Raw genomic sequence first — 24,898 nt, 5'->3', positions numbered from 1 at the left:
GATTAAAAGCCCCAAACACAGTTATCCACAGGAACTCAGCAATAACATGGCATGAGCATGAGACTGAAGATTTGCCAGTGGAATAGAATTGCAGTTCAGTAGTTGAAAGGGACATTTTGCTGGGCCCTGATACTTTCAGAGGTAAATGCTTTTCATTGAGGAAATTGAGCCTTAGAAAAGTTAAATAACTCGCCGAAGTCACATGGTCTGGATTCAAACTCTGATCTGTGCTATTCCAAAATGCCTGCTTTTTGGACTAAAACCATGATGCCCCATGGGAAACACAGAAAAGAGCAAGAATGCTGCCATAGCTTCTCACTGCAGTTTTTGTTGATTATACCAGCAGTTTCAGTGGGGCAAGTACATGTACCAGCAAACTTTGCTGGACCATCCATCTGCAGGATTGAGTTCTAGTTCTGGCTTTCATTTGTGATGTTGAGCAAATCACTTCAATACTTTTGAGGTTCAGTTTCACAATCAGTAGCCTGGAAATAATATTAGAATTGCTTCAAGGGTCAAGTGAGACTGTAATAATAGTAACCACATAATAATTCATGGAATAGAGTAAGCTTACCATATGAACATTTTAAATAGAACAGGTAGTATCAGTTAACTCTTTAAAACCTTATCTCCCCTTCGATGTTATTTGAATTTTATTTGCTACTTTTGAAAGTGAAAGGTTTATTTTGTGCTTCTGGGAATGAACCTAAGGTTCTAGGGCACTCGATGGACCAGTAGCTTGGGAACTGAAGTTTTGGACTACCAAACACCATAATAATAAAAAACTTTTAGTGAGCAGATAATTAATAAAAGCAACATGTATTTGTATATTGGTGGTTGGGAGGGTGATAGGCTTGGTACTAAGGTGAATGAGCATCACATCTTAAAAATGTTAGGCCTCTCTTTTCCATGAATCTTTTGTTATATCAGCAGATTGAGGTTTTGGATGGGACATATATAGAGTTACATCTTTCTATATGTTACTCAGCCATCCATCAGTATCAGTGATCCAGAACTCATATGACCTCTGGAAATAAATGTCACTAAGTTGATGTATGTATTTTATAGAAGACACCCATCCCTTACTTAAACCATTTTTATCAGAATTAAACAGATTTAGTTAGCTTTTTGGCTGATTTCCACAATTAGAATGGAGAGGGGAGCTTCATGCAGGCACTCAGTAGTGAGAACCTAAGTTTTCTCTGTGTGGAGTTTTAAAGTAAAGCATGTTCACTTCTGTGAACTCATCTCAGTTTTGTGAGATAGTTTAAGAAAATGAGATGAACTTATTTTTATAGGGAAGAAAGGTGTAGCTCAGGGTGTTTCAGCACCTTGGCTTAGGGGCTGGCAGCTCGTGATTGGTGGTCCGGGAATTGAACCCACATCCCCCGCTTGCTGGCAGAAATGCAAAATGCCAAACACGAGGATCAGCAAAAGCCTTGGGGGCATCATATGAATACTTTGCAGGATTGGTGTTAGTAATAATTGTCTGGGAAACACTAATAAACGGTTAAATCACGTTGGTGTGGTCTCAGAAGTTCCCCATTTTGAGAAGATTTTCATTTATGATAGCTTAAAATTAGGAGACAAAACTGTTGTGATACTCAAAGAATATAACCACAGGTAACTGGAAAACTTAGTTGCTCCATGTGGCTCATTTCTTGAGGTTCTAGATTGCTGTCCTTTTTTAAAAAAAATTATTTATTTACTTATTTATTTTAAACTCTTAGTAACAGTTGAAAGGTGCTCTGGACTGGAAGAAGGGTTCACCAGTCTTTAAACATTTTTGCTGCAGTAAAAGAATTTTGAAAACTATTGGATTCTGTCATATATTTCTTCAATGACATTTAAAAATTTTGTCATAGGTTTAATCATTTGCTAATGATATAATCGTCATTGATTGTAAATGTTGACATTTCTTAATAAAATTGGTATAGCCTTTTAAAATGTATTTACTTGAATCAAATACCATAGCTGTTTAATATTTACCTACCACTATCCATTTACAAACTATTCTTTAACAGTCAGATTTTTTTTTTTTGAACATCTTTATTGGGGTATAATTGCTTTACAATGGTGTGTTAGTTTCTGCTTTATAACAAAGTGAATCAGTTATACATATACATATGTTCCCATATCTCTTCCCTCTTGCGTCTCCCTCCCTCCCACCCTCCCTATCCCACCCCTCCAGGCTGTCACAAAGCACCAAGCCAATATCCCTGTGCCATGCGGCTGCTTCCAACTAGCTATCTACCTTACTACGTTTGTTAGTGTGTATATGTCCATGACTCTCTCTCGCCCTGTCACAGCTCACCCTTCCCCCTCCCCATAACCTCAAGTCCGTTCTCTAGGAGGTCTGCGTCTTTATTCCTGCCTTACCCCTAGGTTCTTCATGACATTTTTTTTTTCTTAAATTCCATATATATGTGTTAGCATACGGTATTTGTCTTTTTCTTTCTGACTTACTTCACTCTGTATGACAGACTCTAGGTCTATCCACCTCATTACAAATAGCTCAATTTCGTTTCTTTTTATGGCTGAGTAATATTCCATTGTATATATGTGCCACATCTTCTTTATCCATTCATCCGATGATGGGCAGTTAGGTTGTTTCCATCTCCGGGCTATTGTAAATAGAGCTGCAATGAACATTTTGGTACATGACTCTTTTTGAATTTCGGTTTTCTCAGGGTATATACCCAGTAGTGGGATTGCTGGGTCATATGGTAGTTCTATTTGTAGCTTTTTAAGGAACCTCCATACTGTTCTCCATAGTGGCTGAACCAATTCACATTCCCACCAGCAGTGCAAGAGTGTTCCCTTTTCTCCACACCCTCTCCAGCATGTATTGTTTCTAGATTTTTTGATGATGGCCATTCTGACTGGTGTGAGATGATATCTCATTGTAGTTTTGATTTGCATTTCTCTAATGATTAATGATGTTGAGCATTCTTTCATGTGTTTGTTGGCAGTCTGTATATCTTCTTTGGAGAAATGTCTATTTAGGTCTTCTGCCCATTTTTGGATTGGGTTGTTTGTTTTTTTGTTACTGAGCTGCATGAGCTGCTTGTAAATTTTGGAGATTAATCCTTTGTTGGTTACTTCATTTGCAAATATTTTCTCCCATTCTGAGGGTTGTCTTTTGGTCTTGTTTATGGTTTCCTTTGCTGTGCAAAAGCTTTGAAGTTTCATTAGGTCCCATTTGTTTATTTTTGTTTTTATTTCCATTACTCTAGGAGGTGGGTCAGAAAGGATCTTGCTGTGATTTATGTCATAGAGTGTTCTGCCTTTGTTTTCCTCTAAGAGTTTGATAGTTTCTGGCCTTATATTTAGGTCTTTAATCCATTTTGAGCTTATTTTTGTGTATGGTGTTAGGGAGTGATCTAATCTCATACTTTTACATGTACCTGTCCAGTTTTCCCAGCACCACTTATTGAAGAGGCTGTCCTTTCTCCACTGTGCATTCCTGCCACCTTTATCAAAGATAAGGTGTCCATATGTGCATGGGTTTATCTCTGGGCTTTCTATCCTGTTCCATTGATCTATCTTTCTGTTTTTGTGCCAGTACCATACCGTCTTGATAACTGTAGCTTTGTAGTATAGTCTGAAGTCAGGGAGCCTGATTCCTCCAGTTCCTTTTTTCGTTCTCAAGATTGCTTTGGCTATTCAGGGTCTTTTGTGTTTCCATACAAATTGCAAAATTTTTTGTTCTAGTTCTGTGAAAAATGCCAGTGGTAGTTTGATAGGGATTGCATTGAATCTATAGATTGCTTTGGGTAGTAGAGTCATTTTCACAATGTTAACAGTCAGATTTTAGTGTGAAGTTTTCTCCTTGAAGTCTTTATTATTATACTTTTCCTACTAAATTTTATCCTTATGTATTATTACATTTAAAAAATCTATTTTTGATCACCCTATGGTACTTCTGGTGACAAAATTTAATTTATTGTGATCACGAGACTTTAAAAGATATTTATCACAGTGATTATTAGTACACAGTTGATCAAAATAACATGTGAATTACAAATTTTGATAAATAATATTAGAGAAAAATATTATTTTACTGGAAATTTATCTCAGTGCATTATTGGTACTTTTCTTCTAGTTAGTTCATATATCAGCACATGAATATTATTCACTGCAGAAAGAGTTCAGCATACTTTTCATTCATTTTAATATATACACTGAAATTTTGTTTACATAAATATGTTGAAGAGGATGAGAGTATTATTACAGCAGTGTCACTCAGTTCTTTGAACTCCTCCTCAGTTATATTCAAAACCACAGTGCTCTATCATTTAAAATTGTCTTTAATGATTTATCAGCTGACAACCAAATTAGGTCCTCCTCCAATTTTATTCCAAGCAAAAAATTGGCAAAACCACCTGAGTTGCAAGAGTTAGGGCCACACACTTTTTCGCTACCAGTATTTCTTTCTTTTTCTTTAAAGAAGATGTTGGGGGTAGGAGTTTATTAATTAATTTATTTATTTTTGGCTGTGTTGGGTCTTCGTTTCTGTGCGAGGGCTTTCTCTAGTTGTGGCAAGTGGGGGCCACTCTTCATCGCAGTGCGCAGGCCTCTCACTATCCTGGCCTCTCCTGTTGCGGAGCACAGGCTCCAGATGCGCAGGCTCAGTAGTTGTGGCTCACGGCCCAGTTGCTCCGCGGCATGTGGGATCCTCCCAAACCAGGGCTCGAACCCGTGTCCCCCGCATTAGCAGGCAGATTCTCAACCACTGCACCACCAGGGAAGCCCCTCGCTACCGCTACCAGTATTTCTAATTGTACCCTTATGTCCTGCTCAGAGGTTTTTTCCTACCATAAGCAATGCCCCAGAGTGACATTTGTGATGAATGACTATGTGCCTTGATTTTGTAAAGTGGGAGAGGGGGGATAGGAAAAGAGGGGAAGGGACAGGTGAACCTGCTCTCTAGGGGCATTCTCTGGCAGATAAGTGTACTTACAAAGGTTGATATGGAAATTGATTTACCATCTATGTGCCTGCATACCCTTCATACCCCTTAGAAAGTCTTATGCACTTCTAGGAGTTTGCCTAACCTAATTTGAAGACTGTTGTCCTAGTAACCAGTGGGCTCTTAATTAAAAAAAAATTCTCCCCCGATGTGTGTGTGTGTGTGTGTGTGTGCGCACGCGCGTGCGCGCGCGCGCGCACACACACACACACACACACACACACTCCTGTAAACTTAGAACAGTGCTGGCCAAGGTAAATAGTTTATGTTGTCTAGGTTAATGTTAAAGGTCTTAATTGCTTCTAAGCATCTGTTAATAAATCATCTTTTCCTGAGAATGAATCTTCACAATCCTAATTCTCTATAAATTCTCCAGGTCAGGATTAACACTCAAATTGCCTGTAACTTTTTTTCCTAAACATCTTTTGCTAGTCCTCCTACTCACATTTACTAGCACCTTGGCAAAGCGTATGTTAAATAGCTCAGTGTAAGGAGTTGTGTGCAATTTTGAGTAAACAACAAACAATTGGCAACAGTCAGATTACTTTTTTCCCCCGATTTGTCTCTTTTGCATATCAGTTCATAAAATTACCACAAGAGACCGCAGATGTAATTTACGTTAACTCTTTCCCTTTACAGAAAATGAAACCAGAGAGATTAAGCCAATTGTTCAAGGTCATCGAGGTGGTATTAGAATAGGAGAACCGGTGTCTCCTAACTCCCATTATTATACCCATTGCTGCATCACACTTTCTGCTGCCTTTTGCTAAATTGCATTCTTTACCACCATCCTATTTAATATTATTTCTCCTGGCGACTGGGGACTAGCTTTTGTCAACTCAGCATTATTGTTTAAATAGAGAGGTATTTACTTTTTTCATTGAAGACTTTTCTCAAAACAAAAATGCTCCTTATCCCCTGGCAAATACTTTCTGCTGCACAGTAGGACACAGCCAGGCGAGCCTGGGGCCCGGGGCGCCCCACGGCAGTGGCACTGGGGGAGGGAGGGGATGTTAACAGGTCAGAGTAGAGGTGGATTGGCAGAGCAGGGGCTGGTGGGAGGTGGGAAGCTTACATCATTTCCCTGCAACTGGGCTCTGGCGAGTCTGTAAGGCCTCACTATCCCGTGTAATAGTTTACCAGATTGACAGAGATTCGTAAAAGAAGGAAAAGGTACGGCAGGACCGATGCTCACCCTGTTCATAAATCTGTGCTATAAGCTGAAACTGTCGATAAGTAACTAGAAGCAGCCAGGACGGTCTGTGCTCGCTCCCCCCCAGCTCAGTTCCTTTCTGCTCCGCCCCATCCCTGCTCTCTGCTGCTCAGATCAGCTTCCTGCTTCTCATGAAAGCTGTTCTCCTATAAAGCTGGTCTGCTTTCACTGAAAGCATTATATTCATAAGTCTGAGTCAGGTTTTGTGGAAGTATCATTGGTTTGGTTTTCTTTGCGGGATGAAGGGGGAGGGAAGAATTTAAAAAAAAAGGGGCAGGCTAAAAAAGCAAAATCATCATGAATTTTGTTGTCACATCGTGCCGGTGTTATAACCAGCTCTGTAGACTGCTGCACTGAAAACATTTCTGTGAGAGGTATGTGCTTCAAAAATGGAAAGGTGACTGTTGGCTGTGGAGCAGACTGTCCACCCAGCAGCTGCTCAGATGGTTGTAAGGTCGTAGTTCTTTCTAGTGTTTTGATATGGAAAGGGCAGTCATTACTTGGAACGTGGTACAGTTAGCCAGCTATTGGTAAAATGTTAACTGTATGCTTGGTCCCCACATCAGGACTCCTGAAAAGCTCCTTCACCCTGAATCCATCTAGTCAAATCCACGGCGTTATTCCAGACTCTTTTGGTGGTGGTTGTCTGTAAACAAGATGATCCTGTTTAATATCTCTCTCATTATATCTCTCTCGTTATTTAGAACCACATGACAAAGATTAATGAGAGAGACTTTGAGTAGCCTAGAAGAAGCTTCAGATCATTTGGAGCTTTTTGCATTGACAGATGCGAAAGTAAAAGGAAATGGTTGATGACTTACCGTAACCTAAAGTGAAAGTTTTAAAGTTTAGAGGGTGTGTTATATGTAAGTGGAAAAATCTGGAGGGGGTCACTAAAATTTAGACTCATAACCCCACCCACTACAGTAGTTGCCTGACCTATATTAAGACCAGAAGGCTCTGGATGTATCTTTTTCAAAGGAGATTAGGAAATGTGTATAAATGCCTCTATTCAGTGGTCAGAAGAGTAGGATTAAGAATAAGAATATAACCAACACTGGAGGAAATACGGAGGACTGTATATTGGTCCAGGCTATTATGTTATAAAACATTTTAGAAAATATTTAAAGTAGGAAAATATAACATTTTATCATGTACATCTGATAAGCTACTAGTGGCAGAGACCATTCAAACTACAAGGGAGCTTCTGCTTGATTTTAAGAATATTTTATCATGAAATTAACTTGAGAACTCTTGAATGTTAGCATATTTTAAATTTATTTTACAAACTTTGGAATTAAATTGTTTAAATTTATCAACGAGTAAACATGCCGATACTGTTGTCCTTTTCCTCAAAGATGGTAATGCTTAAATCACTGAAAGCAGTTATTCACGAATAGAATAGGCTAGCTATTATAACTCAACCTAAATTCTTCCCTTTAAGAGACTGTGCCATTTAAACTTGATTTCTTCTCAAATATTTGCAAAGAGAGCTAATCTTCATGATCATAGAGGATAATGTTAACAAGTTAAATCTAATGCAGGCTTCTGAGAAGGAATCCCCTCTACACTATACCACACACAGACAGGTAGCCACCCTGACTGTATTTACCTTGGTCATTCCTAAGTGTAGCTGCATGCTAGAAACCCCTGGAAAGCTTTTAATACCTACCATTGCCCAGGCCCAATCCCAGGGATTCTGATTTAATTGGTTAGGGGTGGGGCCTGGGCATTGATAGATTTAAAACTGTTCCCAGGTGTTTTCTATTGTGTAGCCAGAGTTGACAACAATTGCATTACCTGAATGTCCCCAATGCTGAAGCAGCCCATTCTGTTTTGGGTACTGTTTGTATGACACCAAATCTGCTTTGCTATGTGTCCTATTAGGTCTGAACTTTGTCATCAGCAGCTCATCAGATATTCAGTATCTCTCCCCCAAGACTTAGCTTTTCCAGGAGAAATAGTCTTAGTTTTTTCAGTCTCGAGGGCTTGTTTTCTAGGTCCTTTCCCATTCTGGTCACTTCCTGTCATGGAATTGTGCTTGTTTTGTCAGTATCACTCCTAAGTAGGGTGTCCTGGGGATGGAGCCTATCATTCTAGAAGTGTGGTATCCAGCACAGCATGCAGAGAATACAGTAAAGCTGCAACTCTCTTGTTCTGGACACTATACTTCTGTTGTTCGTGGCTAAGCTTACGTTAACTTTTTTGGCAGTCATATCACACTGTTGACTCATGTTGAGCTCGAAGTCAGCTCAAGCTTTGTTCTTTTTCACATGAACTGTACTTAAGTCAGGCCTCTTCTACTCCATGCTTGGTGGATTTTTTTTCACTGTAGTACCAGGGTTTACATTTATACTTGGGAAACATAAGAAGAAAACCCAATGAATCAGTTATTCCACACAGGGAGACTGATGTATCCAAACTGAAAGCCAGAAGTTTATTATATGCATATAGTTGCGATTTTAAAGAGTGATCTAGGCCATTCATTTGAATCTACAGTTAAATTTAATCTTGTTAATTCAGTCCATCTTTCCAGCATTTCTTCTGATTCATTACTCAGAGCTTGCTGTTCAAAGTTAGGAACCCATTTGACTGTGCAGTCTGTCTTAATGTTTGTATTCAATACTTGGTCAAATGCCTTTCCAAAATCAAAATACATCCAGGGCATTCTCCTGAACTATTTGTGTAATATCTTTATTTTAAAAGGAAATACACTGAATTTGTCATGGCTTTCTTGTTTAATGACACAAATAGAAGACAATATTTTGCAGATGAGCAGGTGACTTGTCTAAGATCACACAGTTTGCTACTGTCAAGGCTAGAACCCAAATCCAGCCCTGCTCATGTTCACTCCAGTGCTCTGTGGATCAAACTGAAGTGCTGATACCATTTGTCTTTTAGGATAAGACTTCAAAGAAAACTGAAAGGAAATAAGGCCTCCACGGATGCTTCACTGTCTCTTTTGGGATATTTAATATTTAATCCCATAACACATAGCCCAATCAGCTCTTTATTTGTTCTTAATTTACTGTTCTGCCCAATAAAAGAGGGATAAAATGACTAGCCAGCATTCCTAAATTAATTGTAGAGAATAGTATTCTTAGGAGTTCAGGCATCCTAGGTCCCTTGGAAAGTTATTTCACCACCCCCTGAACCCCACACATACACGCAGTGGGTCACAGTAGAGTACTATCACTTTGTTCGTAATGAATCACAGCATGGGAAGTTTTTATATATTAAACGAGAGGCATATATAGCTCGACTTTTAATTTTGCAGGTGAAGAAACTGAGGCCCAGGCACAAAAGGCTTCCTGTAGCCATAGTGCTTAGCAGAGTACTTAGTACCTAAGCATACTTAGTACATAGTAAATATCTGGATATTGCGCAGCTTTCTTCAATATTGTTTTCTTCTCTATATAGGAATTGGATTTTACCTTTCTTTTCCCCCAGCTTTGCCCTTGGGCATTTATTTCCTTAAAAGTGTTGAAATGGAACAGATTTTTCAAGAGTACCTATTACTTTAGGAAAGCTCCAGTGATATAGTAAAAGCTCAGATAACCAGGTTTATTTTTCCTGGTTTTTGACTTACAAGAAAATAAGCTCCTTTCCTCCCCTTTGAAATATTGATTTTAAACAATTCAGTTTTTTTTTTTTTTTTAAAAAAGACGAGCTCCCAAAGAATGAATAGCCTAGGGCCAGTCTGTATACATTTAGCCTGAATGTGCACATCTTCATTAGGGTCCAATGAATACTGATGCTCACAAGGCTGACCCTAATGTATAAGACTTGCAGTCAGTCACTGGTGATTTAATTATATTCACTATAGGGTACTTACTAAAGCAAGAAAGTATTCCTTAATACATTTTAGAAAGTTTTTCAATAGCAGTAGTTGAAACAAAAAGGCCTTATAAGTAAATTTAGTCAGTCAAACGAAGCTACTCCTCCAGCTTTTTGGTTAATACAGGTTTGAGTGTATGTCCTCCTTCACAGTTTGGAAACAGCCCAGTTTTATTAACCTGAGGCTGGTAAAATATAAACACTAATACCCTGTGAAGCTGCACTTTTAGAGTATTCCTTGCTTCTTTTGCAAAACCCAGTAGTCTCAAGTTCTATTTCCTATTTTGTAAGCATATTTTACATCAATTAATAGTGGTTGGGGCTTCCCTGGTGGCGCAGTGGTTGAGAGTCCGCCTGCCGATGCAGGGGACGCAGGTTCGTGCCCCGGTCTGGGAGAATCCCACATGCCGCGGAGTGGCTGGACCCGTGGGCCATGGCCGCTGGGCCTGCGCGTCCGGAGCCTGTGCTCCGCAACGGGAGAGGCCACAGCAGTGAGAGGCCCGCGTACAGCAAAAAAAAAAACAAAAAACATAGTGGTTGTATTTTTACATGGCTACTCTTATCTTATATTCTGAAATCCATTCTCATGACCCATTCATTATTTTTATGCTTCATAATGATGCTTTTAACTAGATGTATTTAACAGGAAATGAACATATAAATGTATACAGAACTATGAACTGTGTGTACATGACCTATACAGAAGCACAGTTGAAAACTGTAATATGACAAATAGAAGAAGGTATGATTACTAGTGGAATTAGTTAATTCTAGAGTAGTACTCAGTACCAAGTGTCCATATGTAATTTTAAGTCAACATGGGGTATTGGAAAATAAACATGAAATTGGGAAATACAGATTCAGTACTTGTAGAATTTTAAAATGTAAAGATCTAAAGCCCTAACCTCTCTAAGGTACTATTCAGAAAGTGCATATAGACATATTTTCTAAAGCTTCAAACAAATTTCTTTTTACATGGCACATCCCAACAGTCATTTTCTTATGTTTTTTTCTGGTGTTGTTGTTTTTACAATTAAGAAACTAAGTCGAACTTATCAAACTTTAGAAAGAATACTTCAGAAAGAAACCTAAACTTTAAGTTCAATTTTTAGTATTTATTTACAAAGCACGTGTTGCTTTTTACACAGTAAACTTAACAACTCTAACAAAGTGTGTGTGTGTGTGTGTGTGTGTGTGTGTGTGTGTATGTATGTATGAAGTTGCCCTTAAAGCCCATAAAATGGCAAAGAAAAATTGCCAGAAAATAGTGCACTGGTTGCTAAATTATTCATAATGAGTAAGTCTGTCTTAGTCTGTTCAGGTGGCTATAACACACTACCACAGACTGGGTGGCTTATAAACAAAAAACCATTTATTTCTCATAGTCCTGGAGGTTGGAAGCCTGAGATCAGGGTGTCAGCCTGGCCAGGTGAAGGCCCTCTTCTGGATCCCAGACTTCTTGTATCCTCACATGACAGAATGGCCAGTTAAAGGGCAGTAATCCCGTTCATGTAGACTCCATCCTCATGACCTAAGCACCTTATAAACGCTCCACCTCCTAATACTATCACGTTGGGTATTAGGATTTCAGCACATGTATTTGCGGGAGCGGGACACAAGCATTTAGACCAGAGCATCCTGCTGCTGGCCCCGCAGAATTCATGAACTTGTTACGTGCAGAAGGCACTCACACCATCCCAGTAGTCCCAGCATCTTAACTGGTTCCACGGTTGACTCAAAAGTCTCATCTAAATATCATCTGTGGGACTTCCCTGGTGGCGCAGTGGTTGAGAGTCCACCTGCCGATGCAGGGGACACGGGTTCGTGCCCCGGTCTGGGAGGATCCCGCATGCTGCGGAGCGGCTGGGCCCGTGAGCCATGGCCGCTGGGCCTGCGCGTCCGGAGCCTGTGCTCCGCAATGGGAGAGGCCACAAAGGTGAGAGGCCCGCGTACCGCAAAAAATAAATTAAATAAATAAATATCATCTGTATCAGGTATGGGTAAGACTCAAGGGATGGTTCATCCTGAGACAAATTCCCCTTTAGCTGTGAACCTGTGAAATCAAACAAATCATGTGCTTCCAGATTGTAATGGTAGTACAGGCATAGCGTTAAACACTCCCATTCTAAGAAGGAGAAGTAGGAAACAAGGGGGTGATAGTTCCTAAGCAAGTCAGAACCCAACAGGGCAAACAGCATCAAATCTTAAGGCTCAAGAATAATCTTCTTTAATTTGATGCTCTGCCTGCCAGGCCCACTGAGGCAGGAGCCCCACTTTCTGGACACACTAGAGCGTCCCTGCCCCCAGGGCTTTGCTGGGTGCAGTCCCACAGGCTCTCTCCAGGGTGGGAATGGTACACCCGTGGCTCTGCTGGTTTGGAGTTGTAGGGACCTGCAGCCCCGCCCTCACAGCTCTGCTGGGCACTGCCCTGGTGAGGTCTCTGGTGGTCTTGCCCTTGCCGTGGTGCCTTCTGCTTGGGTCTTGTGCCTCCAAGTGGCTCCTTCCCTTGAAATCTAGATGAAGATAGCCACTTCCCCACAGCTCTGCCGGGGAGGGGTCTGTCTCCCATGGCTTTGGGTGGGAGTCTTCTGGCCTGTTGAAACCCAGGTTATGCCCTCCCCACTTTTGAAACTGAGCCGGAAGCCCTGATGATCTCTGAATTACCTCGTGCTGAATATCACACATTTGAAGCAGAATAGCTCTATGGTTCCCGTCTATGAATTTCAAGAAGTCTGACAGCCAACCTTCATTTGTTCCTGTCTCCTTCCCCTCGAGTTCAAATTGCAGTTTTCTTGCTGGGGTGGCTGATTAAACCCTTGGTTCATATGCATACTCATCTTCTCCTCAAAAGGTCTTTTGGCCACACCCTTAGTGGTCTTTCCCAAACATGCTTGCTTATTTTTTGTAATATGGATAAGCTGAGAGTTTCCCAAATTTTAAATTTCTGCTTCCCTTTTGATTGCAAATTCTGTCTTTAAGTCATCTCTTTCTTCTTCACGTTTTACTATAACATTCGAGGGAAGCCAGATGGTACCTTCAACACTTTGCTTAGAAAAAGGTTCAGCCAGATAGCCAGTTTTGTTGGCTATTTCTGTCTTGCACAAGATAGAACCACAAGCTCTGTTTTCCACAAAACACTAGGACGTGAGGGCAGTTTAGCCTCGTTCTTTGCTGCTTTTTAACAAGGATTGCCTTTCCTTCAGTTTCCAATAACATGTTCCTCATTTCCATCGGAGACCTCATCAGAATGGCCTTCACTGTCCATCTTTCCACCAACATTCTGTTCAAGGCCACTTAGGTGTTCTTTAGGCAAGACTGAGGCTTTCTCTGCAGCTCTTCTTTTGAGCCCTCACTAGAATAGCTTTTAATGGTCTGTTCACTGTAAAGTAGGCTTTTTCTAGCATGCACTTCAAAACTCTTCCAGCCTCTACCCATTACTGTCAGTTCCAAAGCCACTTCACATTTTTAGGTATTTGTTATAGCAGCACCACACTTTGAGTACCAGTTTTCTGTCTTAGTCAATTCAAGGTGCTATGACAAAGTATCACAGACTGGGTGGCTTGTAAACAACAAACATTTATTTCTCACAGTTCTGCAGGCTAGAAATCTGAGATCACGGTCACAGATTTGACTATGAATGACAAAGCTTCTTACTAGGAGAATTATTACTATTGTATTTCATATTTAGAAAGTTCCAAAGAAAATGGATGTTAAGTGTCTTTATCAGGTAGGTCTAAATTAACCTAAATAAATCACCAAAGCAAATATGTATGACTTGTGAATTGAAATAGAATCTTAGAATTATTTGATTCTTTTTATTAAAACACTTTAATTAGATTTATTTGAAGTTGTACAGTACTGTATAGGTATCTCTTTCATTATTCAATAAGGGACCTATCCTCATCTGAAGGTTCAGGAAAACCTGTCTTGGAGGAAGTGATAGATAAGATCCGATGAGTAGAAAATTAGGTAGATTGGGCTGGGAGTGGTGGGAGGGAATGCAGAGGCCCTGAGGTGAGAAAAAGCAGGATGTCTAGGAGAAACTAGAAGAATAGTATGACTGGATTTTAGAAAAGAGCGAGAAGGGTGGAATCATTGTGGTGGAAACCAGAATATGTGGTACCTTGTGTGCTTTGATGAGATTACTGCAAGCATAGTGGATAACATTGAAAGATTTTCAGCTAGAGAGTGAGGGGTTTGTATTTATGTTTTGTAAAGATCAGTTTGGTTCCTACAGGAGGGATGCTTTTGAGGGAGGCACAAATGGGGATGAAGAAGTCAGTCAAGAGATTGTTATAGTCGTAGCTTAGACCAGGAGGTGGCAGTGAAGATGAGAAGAAATGGACTGATTTACCATGTATTTAGAAACTTGAATTAATGGTTTTTATGATTGACTAGATGTGTGAGAGTGAGACAGAGGAAACCACACATTAACAGTAACATCTGATGCATTGATGATATAGTGACAACTACCGAAACAGGGACAGCCCCAAGAGAAGCAGATCTGTTGGCTGGACTTCTGAAGAGAAGAATGGCGTAAGGTAATTGAAACCTCCAGAATGAATGATGTTAGCTAAGGAGGAATGTAGAGTGAGAGTAAATTTGACTTGGTAATCCTAGTCCAAGGCCTTGCAAGGAGACTCTTACCCCAAGAATGAGAACATGAAGAAGTACACACTTCTCACCTGCTTTTTGTTTGCTGTTGTTGTTGTATCACTATTGCTTTATAGTTTTTTAACTAAACTTTTAATTTCAAGATAATTGTCAATTCATGTGCAGTTATCAAAAATTATACGGAGAGATCCCATGTACCTTTTATTCATGTTCCCCCCAGTGATAACTTTTTGCAAAACTATGGTAAAATATCACAGCCAGAGTATCAGCATATATACAGACAATATGTAGAACGTTTCCATCACCTCGAGGGTACCTCATGTTGCCTTTCTTATTGTCACATCCACTTCCCTCTTGCCCTCTCCCCCTTTATAATTGCTTGCAACCGCTAATCTGTTTCCCATTTTTGTAATTTTGTCACTTTAGGAATGTTATAGAAATAAGGTTGTATGGTACATAGTCTTTTGAGATTGACTTATTTTCATTCAGCATAATTCTCTGGAGATTCATGCAAGTGTGTGTATCAATACAGTTGACTCTTAATGTGGGTTTGAACTGTGCAGGTCCACTGAAACATTGATTTTTTTTCAGTAAATATGTTAACACAGTACTACACAATCTATGGTTGGTTGAAACCACGGAGGGTCGACAGTAAAGTCACACACAATTTTTGATTGTGTGGTGGGGAGAGGGGGTTGGCACCCCTAACCCCTGTGTTGTTTAAGGGTCAACTGTATACTCTGTGGTAAAATGTCTTTTCATTAATTTTGTTCATTTTCTAATTGGATTGTTTGGGTTTTTTTACTGTTGTGTTTTGAGAGTTCTTTATGTATTCTAGATAATAGTTGTCAGATATGTGGTTGGCATGTATTTTTTCCGAATCTATATCTTACCTTTTCGTCTTCTTTATAGGGTTTTTGGCAGAGCAAAAGTTTTGAATTTTGTTGGAGTTCAGTTTATCACTTTTTCCTTTTATGGATTGTGTTTTTGGTGTCAAGTCCAAGTCCAAGAACTCTTTACCTAGCCCTACATTCTGAAGACTTTTTTTTTCCTCTTTTTCTCTTTATAGTTTTGTGTTTGACATTTAAGTTCATGATTCATTGTGAGTTAATGTTTGTATAAGATGTGTTTCTTAGCTTGAGGTCCTTTGGATGGACCTATGGATGTCCAGTTGCTCCAGCACCATTGGTTTGAAAGCTAACCTTCCTCTATTGAGTTGCTTTTGTGCCTTGGTCAAAAATAAGGTAGGCATATTTATATGGGTCTATTTCTGGTTCTCTATTCTCTATTCTGTTTCATTGATCTATTGTGTCTGCTCCTCCAGCAATATCATGCATTCTTAATTATTACTGTAGCTATATATTAGGTCTTGAAATCAGATAGACTGATTTCATTCTTCTTTTTCAAAATTGTTTTAGCTATTCTAGTTGCTTGCCTTTCTGTATAAAGTCTAGACTAATCTTGTCTCTATCTACTGCATCTTCAAAAATCTTGCTGGGAAATTTTTTTTAAAGGAATTGTGTTAAATCTGTATATCAGTTTGGGGAGAATTTACATTTTTATTATGTTTAGTCTTCCATTTCTTGAACACAGTGTATCTCTTCATTTATTTAGATCTTTGATTTTTTTTCATCAGCATTTTGTACTTTTCAGCATCCGTGTGTTGGATGTCTGTGTGTTGGACATATTTTTATTAGATATATTTTATTTTATTTACATATTTTATATATTTTATTTTATTTTATTAGATTTACAAATAATTACTTCATTTTAAAAACTACTGTACATGGTATTACATTTTTATTTTTATTTAGTTTTTTGGCTGTGCCGTGCGGCATGTGGGATCTTAGTTCCCCGGCCAGGGATAGAACCCGTGCCCCCTGCATTAGAAGCGCAGAGTCTTAACCACTGGACTGCCAGGGAAATCCAATGGTATTTATTGTATTTTTAATTTTGGTGTCTACATGTTTACTTCTAGTATATAAAAACGTTAATTTTGATGGCCATATGTTCGTTGCTCATAAATAAAAATATAATTGATTTTTGTATGTTTAACTTATGACCTTATAAGTTCACATACTCATTTTAGAAATTGTTTTTATAGATTCCTTGGAATTTTCCATATAGACAATCATGTCATCTGCAAATAGGGATGGTTTTATTTCTTCTTTTCAGGATTATATGCCTTTTATTCCTTTCCTTGATTAACTGTACTGGCAGAACTACCAGCACTACATAATAAGAGTAATGAGAGTGGATATTTTTGCGTTGTCCCTGATCTTAGGAAACAGGCATTCAATATTTTAGTGTTAGAATGTTAGCTATATGTTATTTTTAGATGCTCTTCATCACATTGAAGAAATTTTCCTCAATTCCTCTTACTGAAAATTTTTATCAGGAATGGATGTTGAATTTTGTTGAGTACTTTTCCTGAATCAATTGATATGATCATATGATATTTCTCTTTTTACCAGTTAATATGGTGGATTATATTAATTGATTTTTGAATATCGAACTATCCTTGCATTCCTGAAATAAATCTCTGGTTATGCTATATAATTCTTTTTATATATTGTTGAATTCTATTTGCTAATATTTTGTTAAGGATTCTTGCATCGGTGCTAATGAGGGATATTGTTGTATAGTTTTTCTTTTTGGTACTATCTTTGTCTGGTTTTGGTATCAAGGTAATACCAAAATCATTTTTCTATTTTTAATTTCATTTATTTCATCTCTTTATTATTTCCTTAATTTCTACTTGTTTGGGTTTATTTGGATCTTTTTCAAGGTTCTTGAGGTGGGAATTTAAATTACTGATTTGGAAGATTTTCTTTTCCAAGAGAAAGCTGCAAGAGTGCTACAGCCTCCCCTCTCAGCACAGCTTTTGCTAGTTTCCACAAATTTTGTTAGGCTGTATTTTCATTTTCCTTCAGTTCAATGTGTTTTTAAAAAAATTTCCCTTGAGACTTTTGATTCATGGATTATGTGTAAGTATATTGTTAGTTTTCAAGCGTTAAGGAGTTTTCCTGTTATCTTTGTTAATGACTTATAATTTGATTCTATTGTGATCAGAGAACACACTCCTAAGATTTAAATTTCTTTAAATTTGTTGATGAACTTGTTTTATAGGGTAGCATATAGTCTTTCTTGGTATGTATTCCTTGGGCACTTGAAAAAGAATGTGTATTCTGCTGTTGTTGGGTCAAGTGTTCTATAAATGTTGATTAGATCTTGTAGTTTGATGATGTTGTTGAGATCTTGTATATTCTGATTTTCTCTCTAGTCATTCAGTCAATTCCTGAGAGAGGTTTGTTGACGTCTCACACTCTCATATCAGTTCGATAGGTTTTTATTTTACATATTTTATAGATCTGTTATTAGTACATACATATTATAGGATTGCTGTATCTTCTTGGTGGTATGACCCTTTTATCATGAGGCCCTTAATGTCCCTCTCCCTGTGTCTGGTGATTTTCTTTGAAGTCTACTTTTCTGATTAATATAGCATTCTTGCTTTATTTTGATTAATGTTTGCAGGATATGCCATTTACATTCTTTTACTTTGACCTACCTATGTCACTATATTTGAAGTGAGTTTTTGGTAGCATATAGTTAGATCATGTTTTTTAACCCACTGCCAATCTGGCTTTTTAGTTAGTACATTTACTTCCTCTTTCTTTACTTCCTGCATTTATAATAAGTGTCTTAAATATTTTACATACATTTAGAACTGTATTAGACACTGTTATAATTTGTTAAAACCATCAAAAATAATTTAGAAAAGTCAAGAGAAGAAGGAAAGCATATTGTATTTACCCATATTTTTGCTTATGTTCTTTTTTCTTTTTTATATTCTGAGGTTCCTTCTTTTGTTTTTTCCTTTTTGTTTATTACATTTCTTTAGCTGCTCTTTTTGGTTAGGTCTGTTGGTGAAAATTCTCTTGAGTTTTCCTTCATCCGATAATGTCTTTATTTTCATTTCCTTCCTGAGGGGTATTTTCACTGGGTAGAGGATTCTCGGTTGACAGTTCTGTTCTTTAAGCACTTGAAAAATTGCCACTGCCTTCTCATCTCCATGGTTTCTAGTTTGATTATGATGTATCTTGGTATATGTTGCTTGCCAGATTTGGAAAGTTTTCAACCGTTATTTGCTTGAGCACTTTCTCAGCCTTACCCTTTTTTGTCCTTCCTTCCTGGATTGCAATAACATGGATTTTAAACTTTTGTTATTGTTTCATAGATCCCTGAGGCTCTGTTTAGAATTTTTAGAAATTTTTCTTTCTTTTGTTCCAGTTGCGTAATATCTGTTGTTTTCTTTTCTAATTCACTGATCCTTTCCTCTGTCACCTCCACTCTGCCTTTGTGCCCATTCTTTAAGTTTTAAATTTTGGTTATTGTGATTCTCAGTTCCAAAATTTCCATTTAGTTCTTTTTTATATCTTCTATTTATTTGCTGAGACATATTATGTTTTCATTTGTTTCAGGTATGTTTGCAGCTGCTCACTGAAACATTGTTTTAATAATGGCTGCTTCAAAATCTTTGTCAGATAATTTTAACGTCTCATCTTTAATTTATCATCTGTTAATTGTTTTTTTTTTTTTTTTTCATTCAAGTTGAGACAGTCTTGCTTTTGGTATGTGAAGTGACTTTCAATTGAAACCTGGATATTTTGGGCATTATCTTGTGAATCTTTGGATCTTACATAAACCTCCTGTTTTAGCTGACTTCCTCTGACACTGCTGTAGCAGGGGGAAGGAATGGCACCATATTTTTGCTGCCAGGTTGGAAGAGAAATCAAGTTTTCCCCACTTGGCCTCCGTTGACATCCAAGGTAGAGAGGGACTCCTTGGTACTTCTGGGCAGAGGTGGGAGGTCCCATTCGTCAGTAGGCCTCTGAGGATACCACTGCAGCTGGAAGGGTCAGGAGTGTCTCATTACTGCTTTATGCATGGCCTCCACTGACACCAAGGGTCAGGGTCAGTGGTGGCCTCTTTACTGCTGGGCAGTGGTCAAAATCCTGATGTGTCTTCACTAGGCCTCTTCTGATACCACCCAAGTGGGGAAAGAGAGGGAAACATTATTACTGCTAGGTGGGAGGTGAAAGTTTATGTCTGCACATGATCTCCATTGACTCTCTATATGGAGGGGGCGAGGGAGGACTTGGACTTGTTACTGTCTGATAGGATGAAAATCCCACCTCCCTACTCGTCCTTCTAACACACTCCTCCATTGTGGGTGTTGGGGACCATAGTTTTTTCTGTCATGTTTGTCTCAGGTAGTACAGTTGTTGTCTAAAAGTTTTCTGTCTTGCTAGGCTTTCCTGGTCCTTTGGCTGGAGAGAGTGGACCTTTGTTGGGACTTTTTGGTCTGCGCCTCATTGGCATTTCTGGGTTGCTGGCTTCTTCAGTTCCAAGTCTAGGACATACAGGATGAAAAGAAGAACCAGGGATCTCAAAACTGTGTTGCTCCTTGGGTCGTGAAGTCCCTAGCTAGCTTGTCTTTTTTTCCTCCTTTCAGAGTCTTCTTATGATTGTTTGATATGTAGTGTCTAGTGTTTTTAGTTGTATTTAGTGAGAGCATTAGGGATAAGTATGTTTGTATCATCTTTCTGGAAGTAAAATTTCCTCACCTTTTTCTTAATGTGGTAGAGAAGATGAAAACACTGCAAAGATGGTATTATGGAGAACATAGCTTGAAATTTCCAGGTGGAATTATTAACATTGGAATGGGTCTTCCAAAGACAGAGAGATTCTTACCTCAGGTAATTTGGATATCCTTCAGTTTGAAGGCCTGAGTTGATGCCTGGTAACTGACAGTGACACAGTGTTTTTGATTTTCGTTCCATGTGCTATTTTGGTCTTGGTTTTGTGTATACAATAGAATAGGAAGCATATTGGGTAAGATTACACCTTTCTAAGTCATTTTCAGTTCTGATGCTGTTTAGTTGATTCCACTGGGTTTTAGTGCAATGGGCCAAATGTCCTTTCAATCAGTAAATTGATACTACTCATTTCTTACAAATGCTTTTATTCATAAATACTCCAGCAATTTATTATTTTTTTTAAACTTTGGGCTTAAAACTTTTTGTTTATTAAACTTTTTAGATTAACTGGCAATAAAATTGGCTTTTGGTGTATATAACTCTATTTATTTAAAACATGAATAGATTTTATGAACAGTTCAATGTTCACATTTATAAAGTTCCACTCCTCCCCCTCCAACTTTTCTTATATTACTTGTAGTCATACCCTTCTCCCAACCCCAACTCCTGCCAACGCTGTTTTTTTCTTCATTATAATAGTTTTATCTTTTGGAGCATGTGATACAAGTTGACTAATTGGGACTTGCTTTTTTCACTTACTGTAGTACCTGAGGTTCACCCAAGTTGTTGCATCAATAGCCCATTCTTTTTTTCTGCTGAGTGGTATTCCATTATATATGTATTAGAGTTCATCTATTTACCCATCGGGTTATTTCCAATTTATGGCAATCATGAATAAAGCCACCATAAGCATTCATGTAGAGATTTTTGTGTGAACATATGCATTGATTTCTCCTGGGTTAATACCTAGGAGTAAGTAGGATTGCACGTTTATATCATAAGCACATATTTATAGGAGGAATATCCAGACTTTTCCAGAGCACTGTACCACCTTTAAGTCCTTTTTTTTTTTTTTTTGTCATCTTCAAGAGTGTTTGCCTTCACTTGTTGGAGGATTTAAAAAATCTTTGTCAAGGGGGCTTCCCTGGTGGCGCAGTGGTTGAGAGTCCGCCTGCAGATGCAGGGGACACGGGTTCGTGCCCCGGTCTGGGAGGATCCCACATGAAGCAGAGTGGCTGGGCCCGTGAGCCATGGCCGCTGAGCCTGCGCATCCGGAGCCTGTGCTCCGCAGCGGGAGAGGCCGCAAAGGTGAGAGGCCTGCGTACTGCAAAAAAAAAAAAAAAATCTTTGTCAAATAATTTTGACATCTGCATTGTTTCAGAATTGGGGTCTGTTGATTATCTTTTCCTATGCAAGTTGAGATTTTTCTTTTTTCTTCATACACTGACTGACTTTGGGTTTTATCCTGGACATTTTGATTGTTATGAGACTCCGGGTTTTTTTATAAAGTCTATGGAAAATTGTGATATTTTAGTTTTAGTAGGAAATTGATTAAGTTAAGTTCAGGATTCAAGTTCAAGCTGGATATCTGTGAATTGTTTTCTAGGTCAGTTCTGTTTTGAAAGCCTTTTCAGTGTTATTTGGATTTGTCTTCTTATTTGCCACCCAGTGGCCAATCTGAGAATTGAGCCGTGCTCTATCCAGTAGTTCAGTTCTCAATGTCCTTGTGTACTGCTTAGGGTCAGATCCATGCGTGTGTAGCTTGGGATGAGACCAAGAGTTAATAAAGAACTCCTCTTTACCATCTCCCACTTTCATTTTTTTTTTAAGTCTTTATTGGATTTGTTACAATATTGCTTCTGTTGTATGTTTTGGTTTTTTGGCCCTGAGGCATGTGGGGTCTTAGTTCCCTGACCAGGGATTGAACCCACACCCCTGGCATTGGAAGGCGAAGTCTTAACCACTGGACTGCCAGGGAAGTTCCCCACTTTTCATTTTGATTCTCTGGTTGGAAAGCTGGGGCTTTAGTTACCATGGTCTTACTGTGCACGTCCCATGATTGTACCCGTGTCTGGGAGTAAGTGGTGGGAGGATAAAGAGGTGGGTTTGCCCCACCCTCTTGGAACCAATCAGAGATGAAGGTTCCCCTTATTCAGATTTTTTGTTCCTTTTGGTTCCTGTTTTTGCTGCGTCTCTCTGCTACCACAGAAATGCTAAAAGTCCAGCACATGAGAGAATGGAGAAGATGGTACTTAAGAATTTGTTGTTCTTCCATTATTTTCCTGCTACTTAGATAGCTGTGGCATATATTCTGTCCAGGTTTTATAGCTACATTTAGTGGGACAGACAAGGTGGAGTATATTTACTCCCTCTTACCCAGACTGGAACCCATTGGGCTTGCTTTAGTGTTGAGATAATTAATGGAAAGAGCAGAGGTAGGTCCAGGTTTTGTTGGTGTCTGAGGGTCATAAAATTTGGAGGCCCTCTTTTAAGAAAAGGAAGACGAGTTATGAATATGCAATTAGGCACATTGTTCTTGGGTTGGGCTGCGAAAGTGAAGGACTCTGAAGCTTAAGCTTCACTGGCATTAATAAAAAATCTGCCTTTGGGGAAAAGATAAAACACGAATAGATATTGATTATGGGTCAGCATTATACAGGGTGTTTTTTATTCATGTTTTTATTTAATATTCATAAAAATAAAAATGCAACCCATTTATCCCCATTATGCACATGAGAAAAATGGATTTAGAATGTTTAGATTCTAAATCTAATGTTTAGATTTAGAATGTTTAAATCATACAGATATAAAGGGCTTAATAACTCTAATTCCAAAGCACATGGTCTTTCTCCTACCCATAGTACTTTGTGAAATAGAGATTAGGAGAACCAGTATAGGCTCATGGTTAAGAGCATAGGATCAGAAGCCAGACTGCTGCTGGGGTTCAGTCGTGGCTCTGCCGTTGATTATGTGTGTTTTTGAGAAAGTTCCTTAACCTTTCCTTACCTCTATATGTCTGTAAAATGGGGGTAATAGTACCTACCTCCTAGGTTGATGTGAGGATTAAATGGTTAATATTTAATAGGATTTAGAATAGCTTCTGGCATATAAGAAGTGCTTTTTATCCACCATTTACAACTGTGCATTTAGATAAATTAAGTCAAATTGTATGTGCTGTGTTAGCAGCCTTAGTTCTTGAGCTACAGAGGCAAATTATAAGAAAAGGGGATTTTTACTTATACATAAGCCATATTACATATTTGGAATACAAGCTGAGACATAATCATTAGTAAAATAGGCTACGTATTATATAATCAATACTTTTATTTTCTGTGAAGAATTAAAAAAAAATTTTTTTAAGTTTAGGGATGCTAATCTATTTAACAAGCAAAGCTAGAAGAAATGTTCTATATGGGTGATTTGAAAATCCAGACTATTACAAGTTAAATGTTTTGGGGAAATGGCCAAATAATAACACAGAGGTAGAAAAGCTCTACAGAAAGAAAAATATCCTTCTTCCTAGATATATTTAAAGTTTTAAACACTCCCAGGCTCTTCTGTAAAATGGAGACAGTAGAAGCATCAGTCTGTATTAGTTACCTATGGAAGTATAACAGATTGACATGAAACTTAAAACATGTATTATCTCACAGCTTCTGTGGGTCAGGAATTTGGGAGTGGCTTAGCTGGGTGACTCTGGGCAGGGTTCCTGTGAAGCCTTGCCTGGGGTGGTGGATTACTTTTAAGATGGTTCACTCACAGGCCTGGCTAGATTGTGCCTGGTTGGCAGGAGGGTTCATGAGCTTCCCAGTCACATGGACCTTTTCTTAGGACTTACAGAGTGTCCTCATGATTTTGCATCCCCCAGAGCAAGGAGTTGAAGAGCCATTAAGGCAGAAGTCACAGTGTCTTCTGTGTGACCCAGCCTCAGAATTCTCTTTGATTTCTTCAGTACCCTGTTGGTTACACAGGTGTTCCCTATTCAGTGTGGACGGGGGGACTTCTAGGAGGCGGGGGGGCCATCTCGGAGACTGGCCGAGACTTTATCTTATAGGGTTATTTTAACTATTAAATGAGATTATCCCAGTGAAGCTTCTGGAAGCTAGTAGGTACCCTGTGCAATACCTGTTTGATTAGTGTGTTTTTCATTGCCGGTCTCGATCAATAGAAATCAGTTTCTAGATGTTTCCCAAATGCACAGGAAGCTTTATGCGTCTTTATGGAAGAGAGAATTCTGATGAGGAAAGTCTTCAAACTGTTCCTGTAATTGTTAATTTGTTTAGAAGCTAGGGTGATTAGAGTTTGAGGCAAGAATATTGATAAATACTATAAGCAAGAATTTTGACTCACAGTGAACTCACTTAATTTTATTACCACCTAGCATGTGATCATGGAGGAAAAACAGTGTATTTTCAATCTGATGCATGCGTTTTTGTATGTGATTGTATATTACTTAAGTTCTACTTTCTCTAAGGTTAAACAGGTTCAAAATATTTTTTTCTTTTCTACGCGTACTATATCTTACCGTTGATGATGATATAAGTATGGCTTATTTTGAGGAGGACATTTACTAAATTATTTAGAAAATGATAAATAACAAGAATGTACAATGGTTATTTCTGTTTGTTGTGAAAAAGAAAGCATGACGAGAACTCTCTT

At 38.5% G+C, this 24,898-nt stretch overlaps 1 protein-coding gene across 15 annotated transcripts in view; it reads left to right on the top strand.

The window, feature by feature from the left end:
* Positions 1-24,898, top strand: part of BBX (BBX high mobility group box domain containing) — a 280,623-nt gene that overhangs the window by 72,056 nt on the left and 183,669 nt on the right. For 6 of the 15 annotated variants that reach the window (XM_033432230.2, XM_033432226.2, XM_033432228.2 and 3 more), the window contains one exon: positions 14,486-14,563. The exons of 7 other annotated variants lie outside the window; for them this stretch is intronic. The gene's annotated coding sequence lies outside the window, so the exon portion shown is untranslated. Of the gene's footprint in view, positions 1-14,420; positions 14,564-24,898 lie in introns of all 15 variants that reach the window. 2 more of the 15 variants (XM_049710635.1, XM_049710640.1) reach the window with 1 other exon arrangement.

Source organism: Orcinus orca, chromosome 5 (genome assembly GCF_937001465.1).
Source record: "Orcinus orca chromosome 5, mOrcOrc1.1, whole genome shotgun sequence".
NCBI lineage: Eukaryota > Metazoa > Chordata > Mammalia > Artiodactyla > Delphinidae > Orcinus > Orcinus orca.
The sequence above is the reverse complement of the archived record's forward strand: the minus strand, read 5'-3'. Positions and strand labels throughout refer to the sequence as shown.